At 40.6% G+C, this 18,029-nt stretch overlaps 5 non-coding genes across 5 annotated transcripts; 2 read left to right on the top strand and 3 right to left on the bottom strand.

The window, feature by feature from the left end:
* Positions 1-6,249: 6,249 nt before the first annotated feature.
* Positions 6,250-6,322, top strand: TRNAK-UUU (transfer RNA lysine (anticodon UUU)). The gene has a single exon. It is a non-coding gene; the product is annotated as a tRNA-Lys (tRNA).
* Positions 6,323-8,003: 1,681 nt separating this feature from the next.
* TRNAD-GUC (transfer RNA aspartic acid (anticodon GUC)) lies at positions 8,004-8,075 on the bottom strand. Its single transcript has one exon. It is a non-coding gene; the product is annotated as a tRNA-Asp (tRNA).
* Positions 8,076-9,524: 1,449 nt separating this feature from the next.
* Positions 9,525-9,597, bottom strand: TRNAK-UUU (transfer RNA lysine (anticodon UUU)). The gene has a single exon. It is a non-coding gene; the product is annotated as a tRNA-Lys (tRNA).
* A 5,059-nt stretch (positions 9,598-14,656) lies between these two features.
* Positions 14,657-14,764, top strand: TRNAL-CAA (transfer RNA leucine (anticodon CAA)). The gene is made up of 2 exons: positions 14,657-14,694; positions 14,719-14,764. It is a non-coding gene; the product is annotated as a tRNA-Leu (tRNA).
* Positions 14,765-17,212: 2,448 nt separating this feature from the next.
* On the bottom strand, positions 17,213-17,319 carry TRNAL-CAA (transfer RNA leucine (anticodon CAA)). The gene is made up of 2 exons: positions 17,282-17,319; positions 17,213-17,258 (listed from the first exon to the last, which is right to left on the bottom strand). It is a non-coding gene; the product is annotated as a tRNA-Leu (tRNA).
* Positions 17,320-18,029: the final 710 nt, after the last annotated feature.

Below are 18,029 nucleotides of genomic sequence, written 5' to 3'. Positions count from 1 at the left end.
CCCAAAACGGTCCCCGTAGTGTGGGAGTTTAGTAAATCAAAGAAAAGGGGTCTGTGCATTGCAGGCAGATTCGTTACCAACTAAGGTACCAGGGAAGCCCAGAACCGAATTAGCGCTGGTTTCGAAGATTGCTTCAGTCTGCTTCCCGCGGTGTTTAGGCTTTTTCATTTCCACGATAAATTAAAAAGTAGCATAGGCAAGGAGAGAGTCAGTGAGAAGGGCTAGAACTCCCTTTCAATAAACCTGTTTAAACATTAGAACTGTCCGTCGAGGAGTACAAGGCGGGCATATTGCACCCTCTTCCGGCATTTCTCCCCATAATCTCTTTATTCTTCAGTAACGTCTTTCTCCCTCCTTTCTTTTCTCCCATTAATCTCTTCCCAGTGGCCTAGGAAAAGGGGATGCGATATAGGACACAGGATAATAGACGTACGAGTTTAATTGGTTGATGGCCGTTACCAAGTAACAAATAGTTTCTCTTTGTCTCTCTTTCCACCCTCAACCCAGCCTCCAGTCCCTGTGGTAAAGGTGACAGGTTTTTAATATGTTGTTTATTCTTCACTTTGAGTCAAGCTAGTTCATATTGTCCTTGCTTCCATTTTCTACGATTAGGGTTACCAGGAGTGCAAACACCAAGTGTAAATCAGTTATTGCAGGCTACTTCGTGTATGGACAATGGTAGAAGAGGAGTTAGTTTTACTTGTGTTGTTGTTATACTTGTCTGTAATTTTTGTCTAATTAAGCACCTAAAACATTATTTACTGCTTTCTTGACCTACACTTCCCAAGAATGTGACCTTTTATTTTCTTATGAAAAAAAGGCGACTCTTTATTTATTCGCGTATTTATTTAACAATATTTATTTAATGGATACTCAGATTCTGTGGTTGGGTTTGAGTAGGGGTGACAATACATGAAGCTAGTGAGTGCCAAAGCATACTCCTAAAGTTGGTTTTGCTAACTGTTGCCGCAGGAGAGAATGCACATCAGGAGAACAGTGGAGTGTCTCAGTAAGAGAGTTAGAAAGAAGTGATTATAAGAATTGGACTTTGTAACCTTTTTTCAGCTCAGTTCAGCTGCTCAGTCATGTCTGACTCTTTGGGACCCCATGGATTGCAGCATGTCAGGCTTCCCTGTCCATCACCAACTCCCAGAGCTTGCTCAAACTCATGTCCATTGAGTCGGTGATGCCATCCAGCCATCTCATCCTCTGTCATCCCCTTCTCCTCCTACCTTCAATCTTTCTCAGTATCAGAGTCTTTTCTAATGAGTTAGTTCTTCACATTAGGTGGCCAAAATATTGAAGCCTCAGCTTTAGCATCAGTCATTCCAATAAATATTCAGGATTGATTTCCCTTAGGATTGACTGGTCTGATCTTTCAGTCCAAGGGACTCTCAAGAGTCTTCTCCAACACCACAGTTTAAAAGCATTAATTGTTTGGCACTAGCTTTTGTTATGGTCCAACTCTCACATCCATACATGACTACTGGAAAAACTATAGCTTTGACTGGACGGACCTTTGTTGGCAAAGTAATGTCTCTGCTTTTAAAAATATTGTCTAGGTTGGTCATAGTTTTTCTTCCAAGGAGCAAGCATCTTTTAATTTCATGGCTGCAGTCACAATCTGCAGTGATTTTGGAGCCCAAGAATAGAAAGTTTCCATTGTTTCCCCACCTATTTGCCATGAAGTGATAGGACCAGATACGATGATCATAGTTTGTTGAATGTTTATTTTTAAGTCAGCTTTTTCACTCTCCTCTTTCACTTTCATCAAGAGGCTCCTCAGTTCCTCTTTGATTTCTGCCCCAAGAGTGGTGGTCTTCTGCATATCTGAGGTTATTGATATTTTTCCCGGCAATCTTGATTCCAGCTTGTGCTTCATCCAACCGGTATTTTGCATGATGTATTCTGCATATAAGTTAAATAAGCAGGGTGACAATATACAACCTTGACTGTAGTTCTTTCTCAATTTAGAACCAGTCTGCTGTTCCATGTCCAGTTCTAAGTGTTGCTTCTTGACCTGCATACAACATTTCTCAGGAGGCAGGTAAGGTTGTCTGGTATTCCCATCTCTTTAAGAATTTTCCACAGTTTGTTGTGATCTTTTTTTAGGTGATGACTTTTGTTAGGTGATTTGGGGGCAGTTTTAAGAAAGTATGGCTTTGCATTGGTTTGTATACATTCAGGAGGTGGGGGGTAATTCTGTGGTTGGATATCTTAAATCTTACCTAAAGTAGGGCAAACTAAAAATAGAGCTGAAATTAGTAAAGAAATGGTAGTTGTTTGTATAATGTGGGAGAGGGAAATGTTTGGTACTCTCTGGCATGGACAATGTTCTGTTTATTTATGTTCAGACATGATCATAGAGTTGTCCTGTTTCTGTCTTAATCTATTACAGAAGTCTTGCCTGATATTGATGTTCTGGAAAATTGCTTATATTCAACAAGAAAACATTAAGACATAGCTATAAATGCCAGCTCAGTTCCTGGATGTTCAGGGTTGCTTTTCTCTGATTCATAATTTATATATGCAGACAGCTGGATGGTGGTAAAAAGCCATGAAGAAACAGTAAACAAAGAAATATGGGATGTAAGGGAGATTTCAACAATGAATGGGAAGGACTAGAGATCTCTTCTAGAGAATTAGAGATACTAAGGCAACATTTCATACAAAGATTGGCACAATAAAGGACAGAAATGGTATGGACCTAACAGAAGCAGAAGATATTATGAAGAGGTGGCAAGAATACGCAGAAGAGCTATACAAAAAAGATCTTCAGGATCCAGATAATCACAATGGTGTGATCACTCACCTAGAGCCAGACATCCTGGAATGTGAAGTTAAGTGGGCCTTAGGAAGCATCACTACAAACAAAGCTAGTGGAGGTGATGGAATTCCAGTTGAGTTATTTCAAATCCTGAAAGATGATGCTGTGAAAGTGCTGCACTCAGTATGTCAGCAAATCTGGAAAACTCAGCAGCGGCCACAGGACTGGAAAATGTCAGTTTCCATTCCAATCCCAAAGAAAGGCAATGCTAAAGAATGATCAAACTACTGCACAATTGCACTCATCTCACATGCTAGCAAAGTAAAGCTCAAAATTTTCCAAGCCAGGCTTCAACAGTACATGAACTATGAAATTCCAGATGTTCAAGCTGGATTTAGAAAAGGCAGAGGAACCAGAGATCAAATTGTCAACATCTGTTGGATCATCAAGAAAGCAAGAGAGTTTCAAAAAAACACACATCTACTTCTGCTTTATTGAATATGCCAAAACCTTTGACTGTGTGGATCACAACAAACTGTGGAAAATTCTTTAAAAGATGGGAATACCAGACCACCTGACCTGCCTCCTGAGAAATCTGTATGCAGGTCAAGGAGCAACAGAACTGGACATGGAACAACACACTGTTTCCAAATTGGGAAAGGAGTATGTCAAGGCTGTATGTTGTCACCCTGCTTATTTAACTTACATGCAGAGTACATCATGAGAAACGCTGGGCTGGACGAAACACAAACTTGAATCAAGATTGCAGGAAGAAATATCAATAACCTCAGATATGCAGATGACATTACTCTTATGGCAGAAAGTGAAGAGGAACTGAAGAGCTTCTTGATGAAAGTGAAAGAGGAGAGTGAAAAAGTTGGCTTAAAACTCAACATTCAGAAAACTAAGATCATTGCATCTGGTCCCATCACGTCATGGTGAATAGATGGGGAAACAGTGGAAACAGTGCAGACTTTATTTTTTGGGGCTCCAAAATCACTGCAGATGGTGACTGCAGCCATGGAATTAAAAGACGCTTACTCCTTGGAAGAAAAATTATGACCAACGTAGACAGCAGAGACGTTAAAAAGGAGAGACATTACTTTGCCAACAAAGGTTCATCTAGTCAAGACTATGGTTTTCCCAGTGGTCATGTATGGATGTGAGAGTTGGACTATAAAGAAAGCTGAGCACCGAAGAATTGATGCTTTTGAACTGTGGTGTTGGAGAAGACTCTTGAGAGCCCCTTGGACTGCAAGCAGATCCAACCAGTCCATCCTAAAGGAAATCAGTTCTGAATATTCATTGGAAGGACTGATGCTGAAGCTGAAACTCCAATACTTTTGCTACCTGATGCGAATAACTAACTCATTTGAAAAGACCCTGATGCTGAGAAAGATTGAAGATGGAGGAGAAGGGGACAACAGAGAATGAGATGGTTGGATGGCATCACTGACTCAATGGACATGAGTTTGAGTAAGCTCCAGGAGTTAGTGACGGACAGGGAGGCCTGGAGTACTGCTGTCCCTGGGGTTGAAAAGAGTTGGAGATGACTGAGCAACTGAACTGACTGAAATACTGTAATATTGAAGGTTTGGGTGGCATTTGAACAAAGACCTGAAATAATAAAAGGATTGAGTCATGTGAATATCTGGGGTAGATATTTCCAGGCAGAGGGAATAGCCAGGGCAAAGTTGACAAAATGGGATAAAGCCAGATGTTTTTGAATAAAGGTAAAGAAACCTATAAAGCTGGCAGAGAAATTGTGCAACATATAATCTCCTTACTTAACCTGTCTTTAGTTCAGTTCAGCTCAGTTGCTCAGTCGTGTCTGACTATGCGATGCCATGGGCTGCAGCACGCCAGGCATCCCTGTCCATCACCAACTCCCAGAGCTTATTCAAACTCATGTATCCACCGTTTCTCAAATCAAAATTGTCATCCCTTCCCACCCATTCCTTCATCCCTAGGCCTCATCCAAACTCTCATCCTATCTTTTTTTTCCACCTCTGATTTTTCTCTTATCAGTGACATTGAGAGACAGAAAAAGTACCTAAAATTTCGTGAAGCTCAGAGATAGAATAAGGATGTTTATTTTAAACATATCTTGGACATCAGAGGAAAAAATCCTGCAGGAGGGATGGTTTGTTTTTTAGGTCAAGTCAAAATGATTTCTGATCCACATTTAGTAATATCTAAATATTTTCTCCAGGTATATATCTGTTACATATTTAACTTCTGAAGTTCTCTGTATAACTTCTATAATAAAATAGCATTTGCACATGATTTCATAATGGTTAGTATTATGGGTAATATATGAGTCTGTATTTTCTTCATGTTTGGTCAGGATTGCACTTGGCTTCACATACAGAAAAAACAGTAAATAATACCTTAAATAATTTAAGGATTATTGACTCAAAAATTCATAGTCCTGAATTTGGCAGTCCTCATGGAACTAAGTGGTTTCTATCTTCCTTTTCTGCACCTATGCTTTGGGATTTTGCTCCTGTGATCTCTCTACTGCTGCTGCTGCTAAGTCGCTTCAATCGTGTCCAACTCTGTGCGACCCCATAGACGGCAGCTCTCCAGGCTCCCCCGTCCCTGGGATTCTCCAGGCAAGAACATTGGAGTGGATTGCCATTTCCTTCTCCAATGCATGAAAGTGAAAAGTGAAAGTGAAGTCTCTCAGTCGTGTCCGACTCTTAGCGACCCCATGGACTGCAGCCTACCAGATTCCTCCATCCATGGGATTTTCCAGGCAAGAGTACTGGAGTGGGGTGCCATTGCCTTCTCCGTGTGATCTCTCTACAGGTGCTCAAAAACTGTCTCATGAATCAATAAACACTGAATGAACCAAAAGCACTATTTCCTTAAGTGTCAAGCCATTCCTGTCTTTGGACGAGTTGGGCTGCTAGATAAAATGTGGAGGAGAAAATTAGAGGAAGCCTTGGATTTCTTCCCAGACATTTCATTTCTGAAACTGAGGGCGGGGCAGGGGGAGGGGGACACCAAAGGGTACAACCAAATTTGATGCCCCTACATTATGTCAAGATTAGAAACCTCATCTTTGCCCGTCTTTTCATTCTTTGGAAGATTCTCCTCCGTTACTTTAGTTGTTCCTTAAAAAAAAAAAATCTCCAGGTTCTCTTACAGGTTGGTGAGGGGAGCCTTGTGCATCTTCTCTTCAAACTTATCTGAGAAGTAAATATGATCTCCTTTGACCCAGATTGGTGAATCTTCTTCGGCAGTAATTGACTCTAGGAATAATCTTCATTTCTCCAGCAATTAAAAATGTACTTAAAGAATGTACAGTGCAGAGGTTAAATGGTCTGTTTGGTGAGTAGATGACTTAAGTGGTCGAGCCCTGCTTTTGAAAGACCCGGGTTGTTTCTGAAATTATGGATTACTCCAGTTCTTCCTGGAGATCGAAATTGCTAATGAGATTTAGTTATTTATAGGACAATTCAACTTCTACGATCAGGGCCTGGATAGCTCAGTCGGTAGAGCATCAGACTTTTAATCTGAGGGTCCAGGGTTCAAGTCCCTGTTCAGACGCTAGCCTATCTTTTTAAGGTGACACACATTGAGGTTTATGTAATATATTTACATGACTCAGTAAAACATGATATAGAAGAAAATAATAAAGACATAGGGTAAAATGTTAAGGAAAGGTGGATCTGGATATAGAGTGTTCCTTATAAAATTTTTATTTTTGTAACCTTTCTTATGTTTGAAATTATTTCCAAATAAAAAAGTTCAAAAGTATATTAGTAAATGTAGAATCACCAGATTTGAAATTTTAAACATATTTTAGTAAGCTGTATATGTCCGAATTTCAAAACATCCAAGTATAAACAAAACCAGCACATTTTCAATACATATTTAGGTGTACTGTACAACTTATGTTAGCTAGTATCTAATAACTTCATCAGGTTTTTTTTTTTTTAACCAACGTTATACGTTTTCCTTTTTTACATATAAAAATTAAAGTACTTTGGCCAATTAGAGCTATGGAAGGTGTCAGTGCAAATGTCCATAATTTTACATGAATTGAAATTATACTATTCCCACTCTTGTGTGGCACTCTTGTGCTGACTACCTGATTTGGAGGAGTAACACTAAGTTACTTTTATTGTTGCAGCATAATGTGTAGTAACAATATGATCCATGTTAGATCGCTAGTGGGTTTTTTTTTTAATGCTTTACAAATAGCTTACATTTTATATTAAATACAATAATAATTTGAATATGTTAGTAACATTGTCAGAGTAACTAACCAGAGAGAAATGGCCAGCTGCTCCGAAACTTTGAGGCATATTGAAATTACATGGTGAGAATTTTAAATTCCTACTGAAGCCTGGCTACCACCTCCGGACATTCTAATTTAATTAGTATGGGTTGCCATCCCTCTGTCAGGAATTTTCACTTTGCCGACATAGGTCTGTATGGTCAAAGTTATGTTTTTTCCAGTAGTCAAGTAGGGATGTGAAAGTTGGACCATAAAAAAAGGCTGAGCACCGAAGAATTGATGCTTTCCAGTTGCGATGTTGCAGAAGACTCTTGAGAGTGCCTTGGACTGCAAGGAGATCCAATCGATCCATCCTAAAGGAAATCAACCCTGAATATTCATTGGAAGGACTGATGTTGAAGCTAAAGCTCCAATATTTTGGCCGGCCACCTGATGCGAAGAGCGATCTCATTGGAAAAGACCCTGAGGGTGGGAAAGATTGAAGGGAAAAGGAGAAGAGAGCAGCAGAGGACGAGATGGTTAAATGGCATCACCGCGTCAATGGAAAAGAGTTTGAGCAAATTCCGGGAGATAGTGAAGGACAGGGATGCCTAGCGTGCAGCAGTCCGTGAGGTCGCGAAGAGTCGCACATGGCTTAGCGACTGAACAACAAGGTTATTCTAATGTGCACCAAAATTTGGGAACCACTGAGACTTTTCTAAGGGCGGTTCCTGTACAAGCAACATCTCCATCACCTCAGTTGACAAATGAAAATTAATATTGCAAGATCTCGGAATATTTCGAGTCAAATGGGCACACTTTGAACCCCCGCGCTGTATCTGACTTCTCTCAGAGAGAAGGCAGCCGTGGGTTTCCATCAGAAGGGAGTTGCTTGCTCAGTGAACACACTAATAAGTCAACACGGGAGAATTCAACTTAGAACAAAACGAAAGAGCAGAAAGATTTCCTTTCTGTTACAGGCTTAGCTGAAAAAGGTAGTATTGTGATCTCCCCGTCGGGGAATCGAACCCCGGTCTCCCGCGTGACAGGCGGGGATACTCACCACTATACTAACGAGGAAGACCCGTAAACAGGCTTTAAAAGAACCTCAGTTAAGAGACATTCACATGTTGTGCCGTGAACTCTTTCTGGGCAGTGAGTTCCTAGGAATTTCACGGATCTTTAACGATAAGAATACAGGAAGAATATTTACAATAACAGTCCATCAAAAGGGATTCCTCATGTTATCTAAATTTTATCACTAATAGCAAAGAAATGTTCATTAATATCAAGGAAGGCATTAAACTTAAAAAAACAAACAAACAAACCAAAAACCTCCCTCCATTCAAAACGACTTCTTTTCTTCAAGTTTATTCATTGTTTTAGATTCACCCCAAGGAATCACTTTCCCCTGGAACTTTCTCTCATGTTAGTGTGCTATTACTGTCTCTGTGTTCTGAAGACTAGGACATCGGAATTAAGATATGGGCAGGGCCATTCTCTCTCTGAAGGCTTGCTGAAGGACTCCTTCCTTGCTTCTTCCTAGCTTCTAGTGGATCCCCAAAATCCATTATAGTTTTTGGCTATAGCTGTATGGTTTCAGTCTTTGCCTCTGTCCACATATGACTTTCTTCTTTCTGTCTGCCTCCTAGTGTTGTCTCTTGTAAGGATAGGGTAAACCAGTGGTAGGGTTTAGGCTCCACCCTTATCCAGTATGAATGACCTCATCTTAATGTAACTACCTCTGCAAAAACCTGTTTCCAAACAAGATCACATTCAGAAGTTCTAGGTAGACACAAATTCCTGCCTACAATATTTAACCCACTAAAATTAAGGATGAAAGATGAGGTGTTATGTGCAGAAATATAGTTAACTGCACCAAAGTATACATTAAAATGTATAAAAGTACTGATTAAAATTGCTTATGGGTGAGACAGAAGGGAGGTTTTTGGTGTTCAGTCTAAAGAAACAAGAAAATCTCTAGACAAAGGCATCAAACACCTCAAAGGCAGTATTCATGGTTCAGGTTCTTTGTTGCGTGAGAGCTTCCTGGTTTATAGGCAGTTGTCTTCTCACTGTTGTCTCACATGGCAGAAGGGACAGAGAACTCCCTGGGGTCTCCTTTGAAAGGGCACTATTTCTATTTTTGAGAAATTAACTCATAACCCAATCAGTTCTCAAAGGTCCCACCTCCTAAAACCATCACATCGAGTCCACCCAAATTGTTCCCTTCTACTCCCAGATTAATGAATCATTTTAAGGGAACTTTTAAATGACTTACTTCTAAAACTGTCACTAGTTTATTACTTTTAAATGATGCCTTTTTTTGATTCCTCTTAGAAACTTGGGGAAGTGTTTTTGTTAATATTAGAAAAGGAAAATTAATGAAAAACTAAACGGTAAACTATTTTAGGTCAGTGACTTTGCTTGATTTGGCTGCTAAGGCTTCCTCACTTTCAGAGGCATTCTTAAATGGGCTGTTATCCAAATAGTTTTTAAATAAACACTGAAAACAAATCGAGGCCTTAGCGCCTGAACAGGGACTTGAACCCTGGACCCTCAGATTAAAAGTCTGATGCTCTACCGACTGAGCTATCCAGGCCCTCTAAGAGACTATCTAACTCATTATGTAAAATAAGACCACCAGAGGGATTCTAGTAATAGTCATGCTACTACTGCTAAGTCGCTTCAGTCGTGTCCGACTCTGTGCGACCCCATAGACGGTAGCCCACCAGGCTCCCCCGTCCCTGGGATTCTCCAGGCAAGATCGCTGGAGTGGATTGCCATTTCCTTCTCCAATTCAGGAAAGTAAAAAGTGAAAGTGAAGTTGCTCAGTCGCGATCCCATGGACTGCAGCCTACCAGGCTCCTCCATCCATGGGATTTTCCAGGCAAGAGAACTGGAGTGGGGTGCCATTGCCTTCTAGTCATAGTTTTTGAAATTACTTGGGTCTTCCAGGGGGCTTTGATTCTGTTTCACCAGTGACATCAGTAAGTGGGAAGAATTTCAGGAAAATCAAAGATTGGGTAAGGAATGAAGATTGTGATACAAGGAGGAGGATCATTCCCCATTGTTTCCTCCAGTGTTTTCTTTCAAAGTTGGGATTTCCTGGAATTATCATGCCAGAGCAAGAAACAAACTTGACGCCCACATTGAAGTGGTGGTTCCGTCCAGGAAAGGAACTCCCGGAAAACTCACTTATTCAAAATATTCATACATCTCACTTTCAGCACGTGCACCTTTCCTCATCTTTCCTTTACATGTTTTTTCTTCACTCTCCCCAGTCTCCTTTCCCCTCTACTCTTCCCTACATCTTTCCAACCTCCCATTTGCCAATTTGGAAAGTCCACATTTGTCCCCTCCTATTCTACTTTTCAACTCCACGTTTTATCTTGAGCTCCATTCTACTTATAAAGACAAGAAGAATCAGGCAGTTGAAACTGTATCCCCTGCCTCTGTAAGAGCAGGTCTTCATTTGTTCATGAGACTATTAGGAAAGTGGGATTCAGCTGCCCGCAGCTCTAAAACCAATACTCTATAGGTAAAGTTGGTGGAAAGGAAAGCTTGCTTTATTCTGCAGGCCGACAACCCAGGGCGGACTTGTGTCCAAAGGCCAACTTCCCCCACTGACAATCAGTGGGCAAGAGCTTTTAAAGGGGCATCTCAAGGATGGATAGGTGGCCGGAGGGGGCTATATGCAGAAACAGCACTGTCAGCTCTGACAGTCATCTTGAACTCGGTGATTCAGTGATCTGATCAGCATCATCTTGATTGTTTTGAGTACAGCCAATCTTTAGTGCCAAGGTCAATTTGTTCCCATTTCTTTGAGGCCAGTTCTCAGAATTGTGGCAGCTTCTGTCATCTCTACAGTCTGGTCAACATGCTGTTAACTTCTTCTACTGGTAGGGGTTTCAGTACCTACAAGACAGCTCAAAGGATATGACTCAGGTTCTTCACTTTGCTTAATAGCTAAATTATTATTATTTTGTCCTGTTTGACTGCTTTCCTTTGCTTCTGCATTTTCTCACTTCTCTCGATTAAATTTATTGTTTGGCTAAAGTTCCTCTACAGACAAAAGGCAAACGGGGAAGATGGGGAAGGACCATAGTGTCCTGCTCTGTTTCAAGACTGGTAAGCATGTCTGTGTAAGCAAAAAAGTAGTGGTAGAGTCACTGCATATAGGCGATAATTAAGATGTTGCACGGTTTCCCAATATATTGTGAGCTTTAAAATGACATATTTGATTGAGGCTAATTTTCATCAAGATCAAAGAAAAGAAGAAAGGCAAATCAATTGTGTCACCGTCATGAGTGTTTTAATTTAGTTGCCTCTGCATAGTGTTCTTGTGGAAATCTTGGAATTTGAGGAAGAAAATAACAAGTGTTGGTCTAGAGCTTGTGGAAGGAAACGACATTAGCAGAGGATGGTTTCAATCCATCGACCTCTGGGTTATGGGCCCAGCACGCTCCCGCTGCGCCACTCTGCTTTTCACACTGTAGTGTTTTCTTGCATCTCATTAATTTGTATAAAGATTGGTAGACACCCGAGTCTATCAATTCCTCTTGCTTCCCTTTTCCCACTCACTTCCTCTAACTTACGTCTTTCATTCTGAGTCGGCCCCTCATCTCCTTCTCAAAATTGCCGCCTGCACGCAAATCTAAGGCGTCTGCACTTTTGCAATTTCCTTAAGGAAACCGAAGCTCTGAAATCCTTTCTCAGGAACTTGGTATTCCAACCCTTAGCTTCTCCTACACCGATTTCTAGGGATGAATTTAGAACTCAGACTTCTTCTCCTCTCCCGCACCCGCCTTCCCGAGCCTCCCACAGCTCATTCGGACTCTGAAGTTCGAACTCCTTGGCTCCTCCACGTCAATGGCAAGGCCAGGGACAGGGCAGGGGCACCGCATGGTCGCGCCGCCTAGAAAAACTGAAGACTTGGGGGAAGAGAAGGAAAAGCAAATACTTTTGAGAATTGCAACTTGAAGAGTTAAGGGAGATATGAAGCCCAAGGTGATCTACCATAGCTGGATTCTTTGTTCACACTTCAGCGGACAACACCTGTTACCTGTTTATTCAAAACCAGATTTCTCTCCTTTCATTTTCATGGTTATATGCCACATTCTTTTGTATGATTTGTATTGCTCTCCCTCTCTTTTTTTTAAAAGTCTTGGACATCGAAAGTGTTGTTTACTGGAGAGATGAAACATTTAAGTGGATTTTTATGAAATTAGATTATCAATGCTCCAAACACCTTAGGAACCAGAAATCATCATTTTCCAAGGGCAGAGACTTAAAGGCAATGCAGATTAGGAGAAAACATGAGGATCTTGAATCAGGTGCTTATGTTTGAATTCAAGCAGAGAGAACTCGAGTTTCTTGAGATGAAGCTAGCCACCAACATTCAAAATGAGGAAGTGTGATTTTTGCTTCATAAATCTACCTCAGAAGATGGTTGATCAATCCTATTCTGAGCTGTTCTTTCCCTTTCATATCCCCTCTGAATTCTGCAGGGCTCTGATCTTACCTTTTTTTTTTTTTTCCTTCCTCTGCTACAGAAGCCACAAACTTTGTCTTAACCTCTTTTTAAAGACAGAAACCATGGAATCATCACTTCCTCCGATATTTTCATTCCCAGTAACCTCCCCAACTACATTAACAGAATAAAACTACCACCTTCAAAAAGAGAATCATTGGCCCAAGGTCTTGTAAGCCAAAAACTTTTAGTCCTGAGTGTTCTCCCAGGAAGACCTTAGAAGGAAGGTTTGTAAATTCAGTGAGGTACTGCTGGGGTCCAGGCCTTGGTGGTGTTAGTGGCCTTCTATAAAAGTCTTCAGAAGCTCAATGCAGACTTTATTTTTTTAGTCATCTGAACTGAATTGTACTGAATTGACCTTGAAGTGAATTTTATTCCAGAGAGGAGACAAAATATAAACTTTTAAAGGATACCAATAAAGAATATATTTAGGAACCAAAGGTAGAAAAGAACTTTGAAATAAAACATAAAAATCCAACTATAAAGACAAAGATTGACAACCATGACTATATTAAAATCAAGATCTTTTCATTAAAAATATCACACATAATTCCACACTCAAGGAATGGGACTATGTTCATCTTATATTTGTTTGGAAGTTGAGTTTTCAACTTTTCATCTGATTACTAACAGCAATGTGTTTGGAGAGTTTAAAAGAGGGAGAAAGAAGTCATGACTAGGATGTCAAGAGCTAAATGAGAGTATTTGACTAAGAGGAAGGGGAAGCTGTTAAGTTTGAAAGATCGTTAACTGGCAGAAAAGGAGGACTCAGCATATTTTCTAAGTGTTTGGAAATTGGGACACCATAGTTCAGAAAAGGCAAATTTGGTTTGTTGGGAATTTGGTTTGTTGCAAAACCGTCTAAATGCCAGAGGTTACAAATAGAAACATGCAGGTGAATGAAACATGAAGGTCTTTTGAGTGACTGCTACTTGTCACATGGTTTGCTAGGGAAAGCACCTACATAAATTTTTTTAAACCCTCAACAATCTTGAGGTAGGGAATTGCCCTCTAAGTTTACAGATTAAAAATATGTTCACAGATGGTCAAAATAATGTAAAATATCAACACATCACACTTTTGTAAATGATGAAGCTTGAATTCAAACATAAGCACCTGATTCAAGATCCTCATGTTTTCTCCTAATCTGCATTGCCTTTAGAAAAGTATTTCAGATTCTCTACATGAAGACCAAAAACAGCAAAAGAAACAACTCACTTCTGATCGATGTGCACCCAAAATGGATCTTTAAATAGCTGTTTGCCAGTTCATGCATATGTGTTTGAGTTGTCTTCTGCAGGCAATGAAAAATTTCTGAAGGTTGTTCATTTGGAAGACTAACTAAAAACTATTATCAGACAGAATAGAAAGAAAACACTGGATGAATACCTCTCACCTTAACCAAAGCAGGAGGGATATTTAATCATAACAGCAAAAACATTTTTAAAAACTCAGTAAAGATTTTAAACCAAGACCTTATTCTAGTTCTCCATGCTCTATGTTTCTCTTTTTATGTGTCTTATAATAAACCACATCCTGCCTCTTCACTTCACGTCCCTTCTTTAAGCACACACTGAAAGAATGTAAAGGGGAAGATAAGTTAGAGCGAGAGAACAGTGGCAATGGAAGGAAAGGGAAGAGAGGAGAGGGGAGAAAGCAGTGGATCTTGCAGGAACTGTGAAGATGCTGAAAATATTATTGTATAGGGACTTGAAGTCCCACACACAGGCTCAGTCCCCATTAATAAAATACTGTGCTAAGATAAAATACTGTGAGATACTGTGAGCACTGGGAGAAGCTCCTGAAAGACGTGCTGATAAAATCTGTATCCTAAATCCTCTGTTTCTTAAAGTTGATCGTGTAACGTGTAACTCATGGTCATGAGGGATGGAATGGGAGAAAAAGACTCAAGGTACGTGAGGTGGGCTCCCAATCTTCAAAGCAGCATCAACTCTGTCTCCCAGTGCACCTCCTCACCATAAAATTACTCCTTTCTTGTCTTTTGGCTTTGCAGATAATTCTTGGTTTACCCCTGTAATTTCTAGAAATAACTGTTCCTCTTCCTCTCAGATAGAACAGGCTTCAGTCATTGACAGAGTCGTTACTGCTGAGATCTTGTCAGTGTCATGTCAGGATGGCCGAGTGGTCTAAGGCGCCAGACTCAAGATTCTATCTTCCCTCTCTTGGGGCTTCTGGTCTCCGAATGGAGGCGTGGGTTCGAATCCCACTTCTGACAAGACTCAGTTTTGTTCTTGGCACATATGTGTCTTTCATCTCACTCTTGCCTTTCCAGCTTCATTCTCCCGAGACTTGAGTATCCTCCCTTATTCTGTAGTTGGGTTCTTTCTACCTTTAAAGACAGTCCCCACTAGCAGTTCCACCCAGGCCTATACTTAGGAAGGTCCTGGTATCCCTGGAAGAGTCACTAACAAGTCATCTCTACAACCACCAGCCAAGCATTTGACAAATGGAAATTCCCAATCAGAGAACCTGGAGTATTCCCACATACAACTGGGCACATTAAAAAAAAAAATCTCTTTGCCACCGATGACTCCCACTTCCCAGAGAGAAAGAGGCAGTGGATTTCTATTCCAAGGTTGTCCCTTACTCTGTCAGCCTGTTTATCTTCATGAAGCCCAGGAACTTGACTTAATAACAAAAGTACAATGTAACCAGAAAGCTCTCTCTTTCCTATAGAGACCTCAACCCAGACTGCTATGCGCTGGGGGAACATGGCCTCACCATTGGCAAATCAAACAATGTTCTCCTGCATGACCACACCAATGAAAAGGACCCAGACTTTCTCAGTGGTAGCTCAGCTTAAGAAGCTCCCACATAGTCCTATTTTTTTCCAGTGGGAAAGTTACTGGAAAATTCACTGATTTCCCCACATGGAGGAACTGAAAGAAACAAAATAGAAGCAATAATAATAATACTAATAAACCCACTGGAATCAGTTTGTAGCGTTTGTATTTTCGTATTAATGAGAAAGATATCCAAAAGAGTAAGTACACAGTTTCTGGTTTTCCCTTTTGATTTAAAGATAGCATCACAGTACCTATGGTACTATCTCCCAGGTTAAGTAAGAAATGACAAATTGGGGGATGTGGCAAGCACTCAGACCATCATTTCCTAAGTTTTTTAAAATCAAGCTCTGTAACAGTTTCCTGGCTAGAAGAAGGATCCTCAGAGCTTAGTATTCAGCATCCAGCCCAGGTGTTGGGTACTTTATAAAGGGAAGAAAACATTTTAAAGTGATTTCTATTTTATTTTACTTTTTAGATTTCCCCATTTATCTCAAAATATACTAGGAATGCTTTGGAACAGAAAATAAAACCAGTTACAGGAAAATAAACAGTCTCAATCTGAAACAATGGTTGGAAGAAGATGAAAATGGAGAACGGAGAAAAATAATTTGGAATTTCATGATTTCAGGGGAAATGCAGGACAGGAAAGAGTGGTGGATGTTTAGGAATCTGCAGAAGTGAGAGTGAAAAAAGTGGAATTTAATGATGGAAGGAAAAGTGACTTTGGATTCAAAAGGATAATTAATCACCCTTGGTAGTTTAGGGCTCATTTTGGTTATTGGTCCATGCATACTTTGTTTCAGAAACACCTTTTTTTTTTTTGGTCACAACCTGTATCCATCTCTTTCTTCTCCCCAAAACATATAGATCCTCTCTGAAGTATTTAATATTCTTTAGGAGAGAAATTACCCTCAAAAAAACTGCTGTTGATTTGTGTGATTTTCATTGGCACTGTTAATCCTTATGTTTTTATTTTACTCAACACAGTTTGAAAAATCTATTGTCTTGCTACAGTCACATCTGCTCCTATGTGCAGCTGCTACATAGTATGAAATTCATGGGTGGCCACTGACGTATACCTGGTGGATATCTAGCTTGCCTGTAATAATCTGGTACTGCAAAATCCTGCACTTAAACAAGGCCAACCATGGAGTTGAGCTGGAATTTCACTGAGGTACATTCCTAGGAGGAAGATTGCTGTGAAATGATTTAAAAGCTATACAGGAAGAAAAACTCATTTAATGTCAAAGCTGCAAAAGTTAAAAGTCTTAATTTTAAGACCAATATCTTACCAAGCTTATGTGGCTCTTCACAGAAGGCATTCTTTTTTACCTTAATAAAAATAAAGATATCTAAATCAAATCATTTTGAAAAGAAATCTCAGAGCGAGCTCAGTTTTACTCAGTTTTAACAGTATGAGCATTTCCTTTTGATAACCTAAAAATATTTTCATCAGTGTCATAGTCTTGAAGGACTCTCCCTCTTAGATTTTAGAGATGACATAAGAAGGTGACAACGAAATACTTTGTGAGAGCTTTATAACAGATTCTTTTCCGTGTACAGAAAAGCGGTGAGGATTTCATTCATTTTCTCCACAGTAAAAACCCAACATCCAACTGTGGATGACTCATCAGTTGACCCACTAAGGAAAAGACCACAGGTTGTTACGGTACTTTTTTTCTAGGAGGAGGGGATCTCAGAAGGCAGTGCTGGAGGTTGCCTCCACGTGATTCTGAAAGTACTCCAGGATTCTTTGACCGGGGAATTCTCACTGTCGAATATCGGTCAGGGCCCGGAAATATTTGAGTGTCTAGAGCTGAGTATCAGGAACTGTCCAGTACTTTTATTCTGAAAGTCGTAAGAACAAAATGAGAATGTGTCAGAAGTGGGATTCGAACCCACGCCTCCATTCGGAGACCAGAAGCCCCAAAGGTGGGAAGCAGAAGCTTGAGTCTGGCGCCTTAGACCACTCGGCCATCCTGACACGTTGACCGTACTGCTTGACAGCGTTGTACTGTAGACTCTAAGGGGTTGGCGTAGAGCTCCGTCCCAGAAGAAAAGTTTCTGAAATTTGTCGGACTGGGTGGGAGTTGTGAGTTCAGAGACTGACAAACAGAAAGGTAGCAGAACATGAGCGTTAATGCAGACCTGAGTAATTCTTTTTGCCCTGGAGACAGGGTGGTAGGGTATTGAGAAACACTGTTCCGCCCCACCCCCACCAACCAGAGCTCCCGGTCCAGTCCCCTGCCTTCCGCCCCCCGCCCGCCAGAACAGGGACCCGGACTCACACAGATTTCTTCCTATGGCCTTGAACCCCACCTGTGACCTGGACCCCAGGGTCACTGTTTTCTTTGTGATTCAAACCTTCATTAAGCAGGTCCAGTTCGATGCTGCCTCAGGATCGGTGGAAACTTTAAGTGAATAAATAGTCAACCCCACTACTCTGGAAGAGAGAGGGTCATTCCCCTTGTTCTCAACCCGTCCAGACTCCGATTTCTTCGCCTGAAGCCGTACTTAAATCATTCATTCCACCCGTCACTGTTTTCTGCCCTGCAGGGTCGCCTGTGCTCTTCAGTAATAATCTTGCCTTTCTTCTCTCTAGAGCTTTCAGACGCTTCCCAGGAAATATTACCCCTCTGGGGTGACCGCAGCAATTCTGAAACATAATGTTTACATTTATATGACTGAAAAATA

The sequence above is a fragment of the Bos indicus genome, chromosome 23, assembly GCF_029378745.1.
Source record: "Bos indicus isolate NIAB-ARS_2022 breed Sahiwal x Tharparkar chromosome 23, NIAB-ARS_B.indTharparkar_mat_pri_1.0, whole genome shotgun sequence".
Classification (NCBI taxonomy): domain Eukaryota; kingdom Metazoa; phylum Chordata; class Mammalia; order Artiodactyla; family Bovidae; genus Bos; species Bos indicus.
The sequence above is the reverse complement of the archived record's forward strand: the minus strand, read 5'-3'. Positions and strand labels throughout refer to the sequence as shown.